Source organism: Haematobia irritans, chromosome 3 (genome assembly GCF_050003625.1).
Source record: "Haematobia irritans isolate KBUSLIRL chromosome 3, ASM5000362v1, whole genome shotgun sequence".
Lineage (NCBI taxonomy): Eukaryota > Metazoa > Arthropoda > Insecta > Diptera > Muscidae > Haematobia > Haematobia irritans.
Genome location: NC_134399.1, coordinates 183,169,296 through 183,184,070, shown reverse-complemented (window position 1 = coordinate 183,184,070; position 14,775 = coordinate 183,169,296). Strand labels below are relative to the sequence as shown.

Here is a 14,775-nt window from a genome sequence, read left to right as displayed (position 1 = left end):
GTTTTCATTATTTTGCAGATTATTTTCTTCTTGCTTGTTTTTTTTTTCTTTTAGTTCGATGTGTTAATGAACCAACTAAGCCATCAACAGGTCACGTATGAGTGATATTAATTTCAATTCCTAACGATTGCTGCTAAAGGCAGACAACAGCACCGGGGAGCGTATGAGTATTGAAGTGAAAATTATTTTAATGGACCATATTATGTGCTCTCGTAATTGTAGAGGAATATTCACACTGCGTACATTTCGTTTTTTTGTGTGTGTTTGTTGCATTTTAATTACAAAAATATTTATTATTGTCCATTTTAATTACAAAACCACATAATTAGAATTTTGAGACCAATGTAAGGCAGTCCATGATGCATCATCATGTTGAGCTTAGCTATGGCGTAGGGGTTTCTATGCAATGCCATGCATCTAAATGACACTTGAATGAATATTTTGGCCACTGGACATTTGCTGAAGTGACGATAGACGTTGATGTATATTTTTTCGAATAACTATGAAAAACAAAAACATTAAAATAAGTGTAATTATTTGCAACTAAATAATATTTGGATAATAAAAATAAGATTTAAATATATTTTGAGTGGGTTGAACTAGAAGAAATAACATATAAATAAATTTTAAATAAACCAAAAGTTTTGGAAAATTTTTAGTTTCCTGTTCATCAAAATAAGAAAAGAAACAAATGATTTTATATAACCGCTAAGGAAAGTTTCAGCTCAAGTTGGGCCTACCACACCACCCTACTACATAGGAAAAAAAATCATGCAGGGTTTCAGAGATTTTGTCTTTAAAATCTTGGATTTTGTCTTTAAGATCTTGGTATTTATTACAAGCCAAAGAAGCGGATAGTTGAAGGAAGGAGGAAAGAATTTGATTTTTCTCGTGTACATTTCGTTACCATGTTATTATCTTTTTGAAAATAATATTCTTACATTTTGCACAAATTCCGCTTTGGAACGCCCATTTCCATATTGATATTGATATCGCAATATTAAGAAATTCCAATTGTAATCTACTGTAGTAAGATTTTCATTTTGCAAAAATCTTCTTAAGTTTTAAGCTCATTTAGGTAAGGATAATAAAGTTCATACTCTTTGTTTATTCAGATATTTTCTTCTTTTCCAAAGGTAGTAACAAATCCTACAAATATTAGGGCAATATTGATTTGGGTCATGACTATAAAATTGTTGTTTGTATTCAATGTGATTCACTCTACAAAAAAGGTTGATGAAAAACGTCCATATATATTTTTTTCTTGCGTTGAGAATATCCCATGTGAGAAACTAGCATCTTCTCAACCATGGGAGACACAAAGGAAATCACTAAAGTAGTAACTGCAGCCATTATGGGCTTTTACCGTGGACAATTTTTAGCGTACGGTTGGTGTCTTTTGTTTCCAATATTATTTATTTTTGACAAAATTTTCTACAAAAATAAAATGTTGGCAAAATTTTCTATAGATATAAAATTTTGACAAAATTTTCTATAGAAATAAAATTTTGACAATATTTTCTATAGAAATAAAATTTTGACAATATATTCTAAAGAAATAAAATTTTGACAAAATTTTGTATAGAATTAACATTTTGAAAAAATTTTCTATAGAAATAAAATTTTCAGAAAATTATCTATAGAAATAAAATTTTGACAAAATTTTCTATAGAAATAAAATTTTGACAACATTTTCTATAGAAATAAAATGTTGACAAAATTTTCTAGGGAAATAAAATTTTGGCAAATTTTTCTATAGAAATAAAATTTTGACAAAATTTTCTATAGAAATAGAATGTTGACAAAATTTTCTATAGAAATAAAATTTTGAGAAAATTATATATAGAAATAAAATTTTGACAAAATTTTCTACAGAAATTAAATTTTGACAAAATTTTCTGTAAAAATAAAAGTTTGACATTTTCTATAGAAATCAAATTTTGACAAAATTTTTATAGAAATAAAATTTTGAAAAAAAATTTCTATACAAAATAAAATTTTGACAGTGTTTTGTATAGAATTAAAATTTTGACAAAATTTTGTATAGAAATAAAATTTTGACAAAATGTTCTATAGAAATAAAATTTTGACAAAATTTTCTATAGAGATAATATTTTGACAAAATTTTCTAAAGAAATAAAATTTTGACAAAATTTTCTATAGAAATAACATTTGAAAAAATTTTCTATAGAAATAAAAATTTTCTATAGAAATAACATTTTGACAAAATTTTGTAAAGAAATAAAATGTTGACAAAATATTCTATAGACATACAATTTTGACAAAATTTTCTATAGAAATAAAATTTTGACAAAATTTTCTACAGAAATACAATTTTGACAAAATTTTTGTAGAAATAAAATGTTGACAATAAAATTTTGACGAAATTTTCTATTGAAATAAAATTTTGACAAAATATTCTGTAGAAATAAAACTTTGTCAAAAATTTTTGACATACAATTTTGAGAAAATTTTCTATAGAAATCAAATTTTGATAAAATTTTCTATAGAAATAATATGTTGACAAAATTTTCTATAGAAATAAAATTTTGAGAAAATTTTCTATAGAAATAACATTTGAAAAAGATTTCTATAGAAATAAAAATTTTATAAAATTTTCTTTAGAAATAAAATTGTGACAAAATTTTCTATAGAAATAACATTTTGACAAAATTTTCTATAGAAATAAAATTTTGACAAAATTTTCTACAGAAATACAATTTTGACAAAATTTTTGTAGAAATGAAATTTTGACAAAATTTTCTGTAGAAATAAAAGTTTGACAAAATTTTCTACAGAAATCAAATTTTGACAAAATTTTTATAGAAATGAAATTTTGAAAAAAAATTTCTATAGAAATAAAATTTTGACAGTATTTTGTATAGAAATAAAATTTTGACAAAATTTTGTATAGAAATAAAATTTTACAAAATGTTCTATAGAAATAAAATTTTGACAAAATGTTCTATAGAAATAAAATTTTTACATAAAATTTTGACAAATGTTTCTATAAAAATAAAATTTTAACAACATTTTCTATAGAAATAAAACGTTGACAAAATATTCTATAGAAATAAAATTTTGACAAAATTTTGCATAGAATTAAAATTTTGAAAAAATTTTCCATAAAAATAAAATATTTACGAAATTTTCTATAGAAATAATATTTTGAGAAAATTATCTATAGAAATAAAATTTTGACAAAATTTTCTATAGAAATAACATTTTGACAAAATTTTCTATAGAAATAAAATTTTGACAAAATTTTCTATAGAAATAACATTTTGACAAAATTTTCTACAAAAATAAAATGTTGGCAAAATTTTCTATAGATATAAAATTTTGACAAAATTTTCTATAGAAATAAAATTTTGACAATATTTTCTATAGAAATAAAAAAAAAATTTTGACATAAAGTTTTGACAAATTTTTCTATAGAAATAAAATTTTGACAACATTTTCTATAGAAATAAAACTTTGACAAAATATTCTATAGAAATAAAATTTTGACAAAATTTTGCATAGAATTAAAATTTTGAAAAAAAAATCTATAAAAATAAAATTTTTACGAAATTTTCTAAAGAAATAATATTTTGAGAAAATTATCTATAGAAATAAAATTTTGACAAAATTTTCTATAGAAATAAACAACAGTTTCCATAGAAATAAAATTTTGACAAATTTTCTATAGAAATAACATTTCCACAAAATTTTGTATAGAAATACAATTTTGACAAAATATTCTATAGACGTAAAATTTGGGAACATTTTCTATAGAAATAAAATTTTGACAAAATGTTCTACAGAAATACAATTTTAACAATATTTTTGTGGAAATAAAAAGTTGACAACATTTTCTATAGAAATAAAATTTTGACGAATTTTGCTATAGAAATAAAATTTTGACGAAATTTTCTATTGAACAAAATTTGTTGTTGTTTTTTATTGCAGCTTACTACACTTGTAGTTTAGTCAATGTATGGTTTATACATTTACTAAACTACAAATGTAGCTTAACCAACAGGGGAAAAGAATGTTTGTCAAATTTATTTGGGCAAAGCCCTATAGACTGCAAGATGGTTGGATGGACGCACGTTTCGGAATTACCACATTCCTCATCAGCATCCTCTACTTGCAGCAAAACTATCAACCAATTATCAGAATAAATTCAGGCAGTTCATTAAACCCAACAATGAACCACACTTGAACCCTCTGAAAAAAGGTTTTGTATGATAGCCGGCTTATGCCGAAATAAATTCAAAACAAACATATCTCTTTTCCTATAGTTTAGTCAATGTATGGTTTTAAGCTGCAATAAAAAACAACAAAAATACAATTTTGACAATATTTTTGTAGAAATAAAAAGTTGACAAAATTTTCTATAGAAATCAAATTTTGATAAAATTTTCTATAGAAATAAAATTTTGAGAAAATTTTCTATAAAATAAAATTTGGAGAAAATTTTCTATGGAAATAAAATCTTGACAAAATTTTTTAGGGAAATAAAATTTTGACAAATTTTTCTATAGAAATAAAATTTTGACAACATTTTCTATAGAAATAAAATTTTGAAAGAATTTTCTATATAAATAAAATTTTGATAAATTTTTCTATAAAAATAAAATTTTGACAAAATTGTCTATAGAAATGAAATTTTGAGAAACTTTCTATCTTTTGATAAAAGTGGCAAATTTGCAACTAAATTGGCGGAACAGTAACAAGACTACCGATCGTAACACAAATCACATGTAAACCAAGGATTGCTAACAAATCCAATTCAGAAGCCATTCTTCCAATGGGAATTTCTTTGTTGGGCAACTTTTTAATATGGTTGCGCTGAAAAACTCCCCTTCACACAAAATAAAAATTCTGATTTAATCACGGAATTTATTCATCCAATTAATTTTTTAAATGAAATGTCTTCAATCACAGAAACGATAGTATCAATTATAAATTAAAAAATTAATTGAAAATCAATTAATTGAAAGTCAATTAAATTAATCAATTAATGGAAAATCAATTAAAAAATTAACTGATACTATTAATTTTTGTGATTGATTTTTGCTTCAATTAAAAAATTTGTGGAATTAATTAAATTTTTAATTGCATATTTTTTAAAGCTCAATTAAGACTTTAATTGGAAAAATTTTCGTGAATTTTTTTTTCTGTGTTGTATAGGACCATTGAACGGGGCAAAATATTTTCGTCATTTGAGTCAACAAAATAAAAAAACAAGTATATACAGCAGTAAGTTCGGCCAGGCCGAATCTTAAATACCCACCACCATGAACCAAATATTAGGGTTTCCTTTGAAATTGCAGGAGGGCTTGAGGACTTGAGGACACTTCCCGAAGATAAATTTAAAGATTTCACCTATGAGGACTATATCAGATTCTGGATTTATAAGAACCATTTTTGTTTGAGGTTTAGAGGAATCATTAACATCTCTTGTAAGTGTGCAAGAAAATTATAAAATAACGTCTTGATTTGAAATCTTAAATCTGTAGAAGTAAAATCTGGAAATTTTACATTGAGTTTCAAGCAATTTTCATTATCAGTGCGCCTTCTACACCCTCAAGAAGTGAAGTCGGTCTATATGGAGGCATTACCAAATGGACCGATAAAAACTTAATCCGATACACGTTTTTGTGAGCCTAAAATACCAGAATATTTACAATTTCAGGCAAATAGGATAAAAACTTCGGATTCTAGAAGCCCAAGAAGTAAAATTGGGAAATCGATCTATATGGGGGCTATACCAAAATATGGACCGATACTCACCATTTTCGGCACACCTCTTTATGGTCCTAAAATACCTCTAGATTTCCAATTTCAGACAAATTGGATAAAAACTACGGTTTCTATAAGCCCAAGACCCCAAATCGGGAGATCGGTCTATATGGGGGCTATACCAAAATATGGACCGATAATCACAATTTTTGGCACACGTATTTGTTGTCCTACTATACCTCTATATTTCCAATTTCAGGTAAATTGAATAAAAACTGCGATTTCTATAAGCCCAAGAAGTAAAATCGGGAGATCGGTCTATATGGGGGCTATACCAAAATATGGACCGATACTCACAATTTTTGGCACACATATTTGTGGTCCTACAATACCTCTAGATTTCCAATTTCAGGTAAATTGAATAAAAACTGCGGTTTCTATAAGCCCAAGAAGTAAAATCGGGAGCTATACCAAAACGTGGACCGATACTCACCATTTTTGGCACACCTCTTTATGATCATAAAATACCTCCAGATTTCAAATTTCAGGCAAATTGGATAAAAACTACGATTTCTATAAGCCCAAGACCCCAAATCGGGAGGTCGGTTTATATGGGGACTATATCAAAACCTGGACCGATATAGCCCATCTTCGAACTTGACCTGCCTGCAGACAAAAGACGAGCTTGTGCAAAATTTCAGCACGATTGCTTCATTATTGAAGACTGTAGCGTGATTACAACAGACAGACAGACAGACAGACAGACGGACAGACGGACATCGTTATATCGTCTTAGAATTTCTCCCTGATCAAGAATATATATACTTTATATAGTCGGAAATCGATATTTCGATGTGTTACAAACGAAATGACAAACTTATTATACCCCCGTCACCATTCTATGGTGGTGGGTATAATTACACAATAAATATAAAGTCGTTAAAATTAGTAACACTTCGTGTCAGCAACATTACAAATATTAGTCACTTGACAAATAAATGTATATGAAAGGCCTTTCATAAAACTTTTCTCATTAAATTATCTGAAAATTATTTGCCATATAAATGTTGTTAACTAAATAGTTGGTTATAAAGACAATCACTAAAATTAGTAACAAAATGAGATATAGGTCTTTAATTCACCAGAACGTATGATTAATATCGACCTTGAATTCTCCACAACATATGATTATGATATTATTTTATTCACCTTTCACAAAAATACAAAAATTTCACAAAACTATTCGTATAATATTTAATTAACATACAATTCGACAACAACTACAATATACACTGAAACATTTTTTTTATTTTGGTTATATTACACTGAATGATTTTTTCTAACTTATTTTGGTTATTTATTTTTAATTATTTATTTTTTATTATTAGTAATTGAATTTATTTTTTCTTTTTCAATTCATTTTTTTAATTTTCTTCTAACACCATACCACTTTCACGTTAAATTTAGAATTTCTCTCTCGATTTTTATTAATTTTCTTAAATTCCTTTAACCGTCTTCGCTTTTAGTTCCTTACGCCACGATTTCCAAACACCAACTAAGACTGCAGCCGCTTTAGATGCTGGAAAATAATTCGCAATTGTGCGATTACTTGCCACAGTTATTCATTCACCCCGCCCGTTTGCTTGCCAACGAGTCAGAGCAGCCTCCAAACATGTTCCCACCAGTTCGTATGAGAGAATGAATGTTTCATCAAATGTGCTCTAACATTTTTGCTTCATTTAAACTGCTTGGGTGTATTACGATTCTAGTTTTATCTGTTCCTGTAGTTCGGCAATACCAACATCATAATCATCATCAGTTACTTCATTAGAGAGGGGGAAAATAAACTTTGAAATGCTTGAGATGCTAGAATGACAACAGGCATCTTTGTCATCACCTATTATGTGAAACTTGCTTCACTTGAGAAAAGTTTGTATTGGCCCATTAGATAAAACCAGATGATATTGGTTTACAATTTTCAATAAAAATGGAACTATAATTGTAATAGCTTTAAATGAATTTTGACATCAGCAATTGTTGTATATGCGATTATCGACACTCTTTGGTGGGAATAAAAAAATTTTGCTTGCCAAATTTAAATCCAGTGATAAACGCCAACCCTGGTGCAATGTTAGGCATATTCTTGTATTGTGAAACCCTTACAAATTTTTCAAAAATAAGTAAACCTCTCTATCTTTGTCTCTAATGCAAACGACATTTCTAAGAATTGAAACCTTTTAAAGCTTTTAGAAGTGCCCATCGCTGGGGGTACGCCATTCTAAATCGTCTATATAAAGTCGATGCACTCATTGCTATAAATGATTTTACCTGGTCTCTTGTTGTTGTTGTAAGGTAGTTTCATCCATTTCGTTCTTTGCTTAGGTAATTCAATTAGTAGCCAGATCAAGGAACTCTGCGACAAGGATGGGGTGTGTCTGGAGTGATTTAGTGGTAAGACGGGTGACGAGTGTCATGTGGCCCTTGATTACAGATGGGACACACGTCAGCTACACTGCTATCAATCACTGATAAGTAGAAAATGAGGCGGCTGCACTTGCCTGATCTTAGTTGGGCCAAAACTACCCTGAACTGCCTTGGAAGGTCTCTCTCCTCCAGTGCTATGTGCGGTGATCGGACTCCGAGAACAGGATTAACCTTGTAGCTTCTCACCACTTCAGCTACAGTATCCTCATGAATCATGTTCAGACCTGTCTGGTATGCTGCCTGATCTAGAGGCTCTCTCTTATAGCGCTGGATCTGGCGCTCTAGAATGTGAAGATCAACCCTTACATTCCTGTCTATCCACAAGATGGTGATTTGGATAACTGCTTCGATAGCAACCCAAGAGGTACTGCTTTGACAACATGTAATTGTGTCGACGCATTGGGATGATCTTGGACTCCGCATAACATAAAGGTGATCCAGGGGTGTACTGCGGAGACATCCTATTGCAGTTCTAAGGGCAGCGTTCTGACAGGTCTTTATTAGAGGTGTGCACGTGACATGAAAATGTCGTGACTCACGCGTGAGTCACGCTGATGGTAACGACGTGAGTGTGCGTGAGCGTGATTGACCAAACAAATGTCGTGCGTGAGTCACGAAAATAGTATATTCGTGAGTGTGCGTGAGTAACGAATTTCGGAAAAACACGCTCACGAAAATAATCCCGCTTACGAACATAAAATTCTTACGAGTTCAATTCATATATAATTTTAGTGACATCCCAAGTGTTAAAAGTTTTATAACGCTCTCGATTTTAATCATACTCATATTTTCAGTCAGGTTCTATAGGTAAATTACTCATAAAATTATTCGTGAGTCACGACATTTTTCGTGAGTCACGACATTTAAAAGATTTTCGTGCGTGAGTACAAATTTTCTTTTCGTGAGCGTGAGTCCTACCAAAAATATCGTGTGTGAGTGTGCGTGAATAAGATTTCTCCGTCGTGAGCGTGAGTAAAATATTACTCACGTGCAAACCTCTAGTATGTATGCTATTCCACTGCGTGTCGCTCGTTTGAGATGTTCACACTGGCACTGCACAGTTTACCACTGACCGGCCAATTGCCTTATATGTAGTCAACAAGGTTACTTTGTCCGTACCCCAAGTGGTGCCGGCAAGCGACTTGAGGACCTTGTTTCTACCGCGGAGCTTATCACAAATTGGAGTGACATGGGCGGACGACTTAAGAAGGCTGTCGAATTTGACCCCGAGAATCTTGGGGGTAATTTGTGGACGGAATTATTTTGCCGTCGACTCTGACATTCAACTGCTTGAGTGCTTCCGCCGTCTATGTAACAGGTTGGCTGATAAGTCCCCGGTCTAACAAAGAAAAACACATTTTTTTTGTCAAAATTAGTTTTTATTATTCAACATAGTTCCCTTCAAGAGCGATACAACGATTATAACGACCTTCCAATTTGCTGATACCATTTTGGTAGTACTCCTTCGGTTTTGCCTCAAAATAGGCCTCAGTTTCGGCGATCACCTCTTTATTGCAGCCAAATTTTTTCCCTGCGAGCATCCTTTTGAGGTCTGAGAACAAGAAAAAGTCGCTGGGGGCCAGTTCTGGAGAATACGGTGGGTGGGGAAGCAATTCGAAGCCCAATTCATGAATTTTTGCCATCGTTCTCAATGACTTGTGGCACGGTGCGTTGTCTTGGTGGAACAACACTTTTGTCTTCTTCATATGGGGCCGTTTTGCCGCGATTTCGACCTTCAAACGCTCCAATAACGGCATATAATAGTCACTGTTGATGGTTTTTCCCTTCTCAAGATAATCGATAAAAATTATTCCATGCGCATCCCAAAAAACAGAGGGCATTACTTTGCCAGCGGATTTTTGAGTCTTTCCACGCTTCGGAGACGGTTCACCGGTCGCTGTCCACTCAGCCGACTGTCGATTGGACTCAGGAGTGTAGTGATGGGGCCATGTTTCATCCATTGTCACATATCGATGGAAAAAATCGGGAGTATTACGAGTCAACAGCTGCAAACACCGCTCAGAATCATCAACACGTTGTTGTTTTTGGTCAAATGTGAGCTCGCGCGGCACCCATTTTGCACAGAGCTTCCGCATATCCAAATATTGATGAATGATAGACCAATACGTTCCTTTGATATCTTGAAGGCCTCTGCTATCTCGATCAACTTCATTTTACAGTCATTCAAAATCATTTTGTAGATTTTTTTATGTTTTCGTCGGTAACGACCTCTTTCGGGCGTCCACTGCGTTCACCGTCCTCCGTGCTCATTTCACCACGCTTGAATTTTGCATACCAATCAATTATTGCTGATTTCCCTGAGGCAGAGTCCGGAAACTCATTATCAAGCCAAGTTTTTGCTTCCACCGTATTTTTCCCCTCAGAAAACAGTATTTTATCAAAACACGAAATTCCTTTTTTCCATTTTTTTTTCACAATAACAAAAGTTGCTTCACAAAAGACGCTCTATCTCACAAACTAATTGACTTACAGACGTCAAATTTTGACACGAATCATTTGAAGGTTGGTACTATATAAAAATAATATGCATTTAATACTAGCGACGCCATCTATGTGTCAGACAACCTGTTAGTGTATAGTGTGGCGAGGATTTGGTGGGAGATATCCTCAAATTTCTTGCAGTGAAATAACTGGTAAGATCAGCGAGGTAGACATGCAATCGATCGCATATGTCATACGTGTTGTTAACCTTGTCCCTCACGCATGTTAGTGGGTCTGTTACGAAAGTCTTAACGTTAGTCCGAATTCTAATCAATCCCATCGCAACTTTTGTTGCCAACCGCGTTCGTGTCCTCCGATTCTAAAAATTCACCAACTACGCAACATAGTAAGGCATTCCAAAAATTCACGTAGATCATATCCTACATGAAATTTGGCCACGGGAAGTTTGTCGGCGCTAGAGTGTTTTTTAAAGCTGTTTTTGGTTTATATGACACAATTCACAAGATTTTGTACAGCCACCTTGTCCACATTCTTCGCCGCAGAAAGCCAGTTTGCCTTGAACTGCTGCTCGTCCTTAGCAGTTTTTTGGTCTTCTTTAGGTTCCGCTTGACAATAGCCCAGTATTTCTCAATTGGGCGGAGCTCTGGCGTGTTGGGAGGGTTCTTGTCCTTGGGAACCACCTGCACGTTGTTGGCGGCTTACCACTCCATGGCCTTTTTACCGTAATGGTAAGATGCCAAATCCGGCCAACACAGTACGGAACAACCGTGTTTCTTCAGGAAAGGCAGTAGACGTTTATTCAAACACTCTTTCACGTAAATTTCTTGGTTGACAGTCCCGGAAGCTATGCAAATGCTGCTTTTCAAGCCACAGGTACAGATGGCTTGCCAAACCAGATATTTCTTTGCGAACTTTGACAGTTTTATGTGCTTGAAAATATCTGCTACCTTTCCCCTTCCTTTTGCCGTATAAAAGTCCTGTCCCGGAAGCTGCTTGTAGTCGGCTTTGACGTAGGTTTCGTCGTCCATTACCACGCAGTCAAACTTCGTCAGCATCGTCGGGGATCGCGCTTTGGCCGTCATATTTTGTTTACCATCGCGATTTGGAGTCACTACCTTCTTGTAAGTCGATAGTCCGGCTCGTTTTTTTGGCTTATTTGCGGCATCTCGGAGAGAGAGGTTAGGGTTTCGCTTGAAACTACCGGCAACTCTCTTTGTCGTCTCAGTGGCGTCCGGTTTTCGATTTCCCCCCGATCCAGACTTCCTGGCTGCCGACAAATGTTCCCCAAACACTTTAATTACATTTGTAACGGTTGATTTGGCAACTTTTAGCGATTTTGACAGCTTTGCGTGCGAGTAGCTCAGATTTTCGCGATGCGCGAGCAAAATTTTGATACGCTGCTCTTCTTGCTTGGACGGCATTTTGACAACTGAAGAGTGAATTCCAAAATCAAATTAGGAGCAACATTCTACACACACACCTTCAAAATGAGGGGTGTTCAGGTTTTTTAAATGCAAAATTGAAAGAAATACGTCAAGTTTATATTGACCAAATTTTGACCGTATCACCCTTTAGGTACGCAACAGAATACCGTTACGGCAAATGGCGTGTCGCCAAAATAAAATCTAGTCACAGTTCGGTCCTCAAAATAATGCCAGATGTGCCTAACGTAGTAAATTACACTCTGACGAATCCACTTTTCGACAAAAAAGTTTGAAACTATAATTCCCAACAGTTAGGCGTGCTTTACACAGACCCCGGGGAATAAAAGATATATAGATTTCTACATTGATGGCTCCAAATTGGATGAACAAGTGGTTTCGGAGTATATTCTAAGGATCTGGAAGTTCGAATAGCGAAAAGATTGCCTAATCACTGTACGAGTAGTGTTTTTCAAGCTGAAATATTAGCAATAAGAGAGGTGGCGAATTGGCAGAGAAGTAATGTTCCAAAAAATGTTGGCATTAATATATACTCAGACAGTCAACCTGCAATAAAATCCTTGGACTTTGTGTTCCTTAACTCGAAAATGGCCATCGACTGCCGCAAATCTCTCAACGAGATGGCTGAGCAGTACAATAGTCACCTAATATGGATGCCTGGCCATAGGAACATACCGGGGAACTGCGAAGCAGATGATTTAGCAAGGCTAGGAACTACCTTACATATTCCAGGGGAACTAGAATCTGTTGGTATGTCTTTGCAGGCAGCCAAGCTGTACTGCGTAAGAAGACTGTCATGATGGCAAACGTTTGATGGGATAATTCCAAGGGTTGTAACGACACCAAGCAAATACAGCCCCATTTAAACTTGAACCGCACACTAGATATGCGTCAGATATAACTCCTGTCAGATATCACTCCTGATATCTGCTATAACGGGTCGCTGCCTGATAGGCGATTTTGCAAAAAACTATTGGTTTGAAGTATAATGACTACTGTATGAGCTTTCAAGATGGGGGGGGGGAGGGGAAAGGAATCAATTAAACACCTCTTGTGTGAGTGTCCTGCATTTTGTGTAAGGCGTAAGCGAATTTTAGGGGCATATAGATTTAGATTACTGGCGGACCTGGAAAACGTTAACTTAAGCAGTCTGTTAATGTTTTTGGAACAATCTGGTTGGTTCAACAAAAGAAAATAATGGAGAAGGTTCAGTGGTTAAAACTATAAGTGCCCATATGTAATAGGTACTTTTAGTTAAATGTTGTATCACAATGTACTGAATAGTCTAAGTGAGCCTGAAACTTAATCGGGCTGTCACTTTTACCTAACCTAACCTAGTCTAATACTTTGACGGAAAATGAAATATTGTTGCCATGGAGCCGATACAGGTCTTTATTGACGTAAATTGCATGTAGTTTTCCATTTTCAGACGAATCGGGTAAAAATTGCTGTGTCAGAAGCCAAACTAATCTTGTCGAGATACATATGGGGGCTATACCAAAACACGGACCGATACTCCATATTTGGCACCCGTATTTATGGACCTAAAATATTTATAGATTTTTAATTTCTGGCAAAACTGTTCAAAATCACCCAGTCCAGATGATTAAGTTTCTGAATAACTTTTAGTTTGGTTGTTTCATTTTTATTTATAGCATGCTGTAACCCAAATGAGAAGTACCATAGACATGCGTTAAAAATTGAATAAAGGAATACACTCAAGCACATTGTCAAAGACAATTTTATTACGCGAACGGAAATTTTACAACTTCAATGAAACTTCTTCAAAGAAAATGTTTCGTACTTTTTATGAATAAATTTTAACGCAGAATGTGTCGTAAAATATTCGTAAAATCGTAAAAACTTCTTCACAAAAGTCATGAAATTTTAAAGAAAGTTTCGTTAAAAGTACGAACTTTTTACGAAGAAAAGTTAATGCAGAAATGTTCTTCGCAAAATTTACGAAAACGAATGAAAATTTCGTTGGTTTAATAAAGAATTCACGAAGAATAGTTAATGAAGAATTCTTTGTAAAATTAACGAAGAGAATTCTTTCGGTGTATCAAACCTAGTTCATTATAGTTCATCTTCGAACCTCTTTTAAAAGTAAATGGGACCAAGACCTATATTCTTTTCACTAAGATGATCTTTTGAACTTTTGGCTTACTCCTTCGAAGACGGTTTAGTATAATGTCAACTTTTCTATTTATCATCCCTGTTGTTGGCATTTTTATTCATTACATTTTCCTATTAGCGGTAATTATTACACCAAAACCACTGTTCTATATAAATATTTTCTTTTGGGTGTATGTGAACTAAAGGGTGATTTGTTAAGAGCTTGATAACTTTTTAAAAAAAAAAAACGCATAAAATTTGCAAAATCTCATCGGTTCTTTATTTGAAACGTTAGATTGGTCCATGACATTTACTTTTTGAAGATAATTTCATTTAAATGTTGACCGCGGCTGCGTCTTAGGTGGTCCATTCGGAAAGTCCAATTTTGGGCAACTTTTTCGAGCATTTCGGCCGGAATAGCCCGAATTTCTTCGGAAATGTTGTCTTCCAAAGCTGGAATAGTTGCTGGCTTATTTCTGTAGACTTTAGACTTGACGTAGCCCCACAAAAAATAGTCTAAAGGCGTCAAATCGCATGATCT

The 14,775-nt window shown here is 33.2% G+C and overlaps 1 protein-coding gene across 2 annotated transcripts in view; it reads right to left on the bottom strand.

The window, feature by feature from the left end:
* Positions 1-7,395, bottom strand: part of LOC142230484 (TWiK family of potassium channels protein 7) — a 244,455-nt gene extending 237,060 nt beyond the window's left edge. Inside the window, exon 1 of one of the 2 annotated variants that reach the window (XM_075301127.1) lies at positions 6,940-7,395. The gene's annotated coding sequence lies outside the window, so the exon portion shown is untranslated. The remainder of the gene's footprint in view (positions 1-6,939) is intronic. The other variant, XM_075301128.1, reaches the window with a different exon arrangement.
* Positions 7,396-14,775: the final 7,380 nt, after the last annotated feature.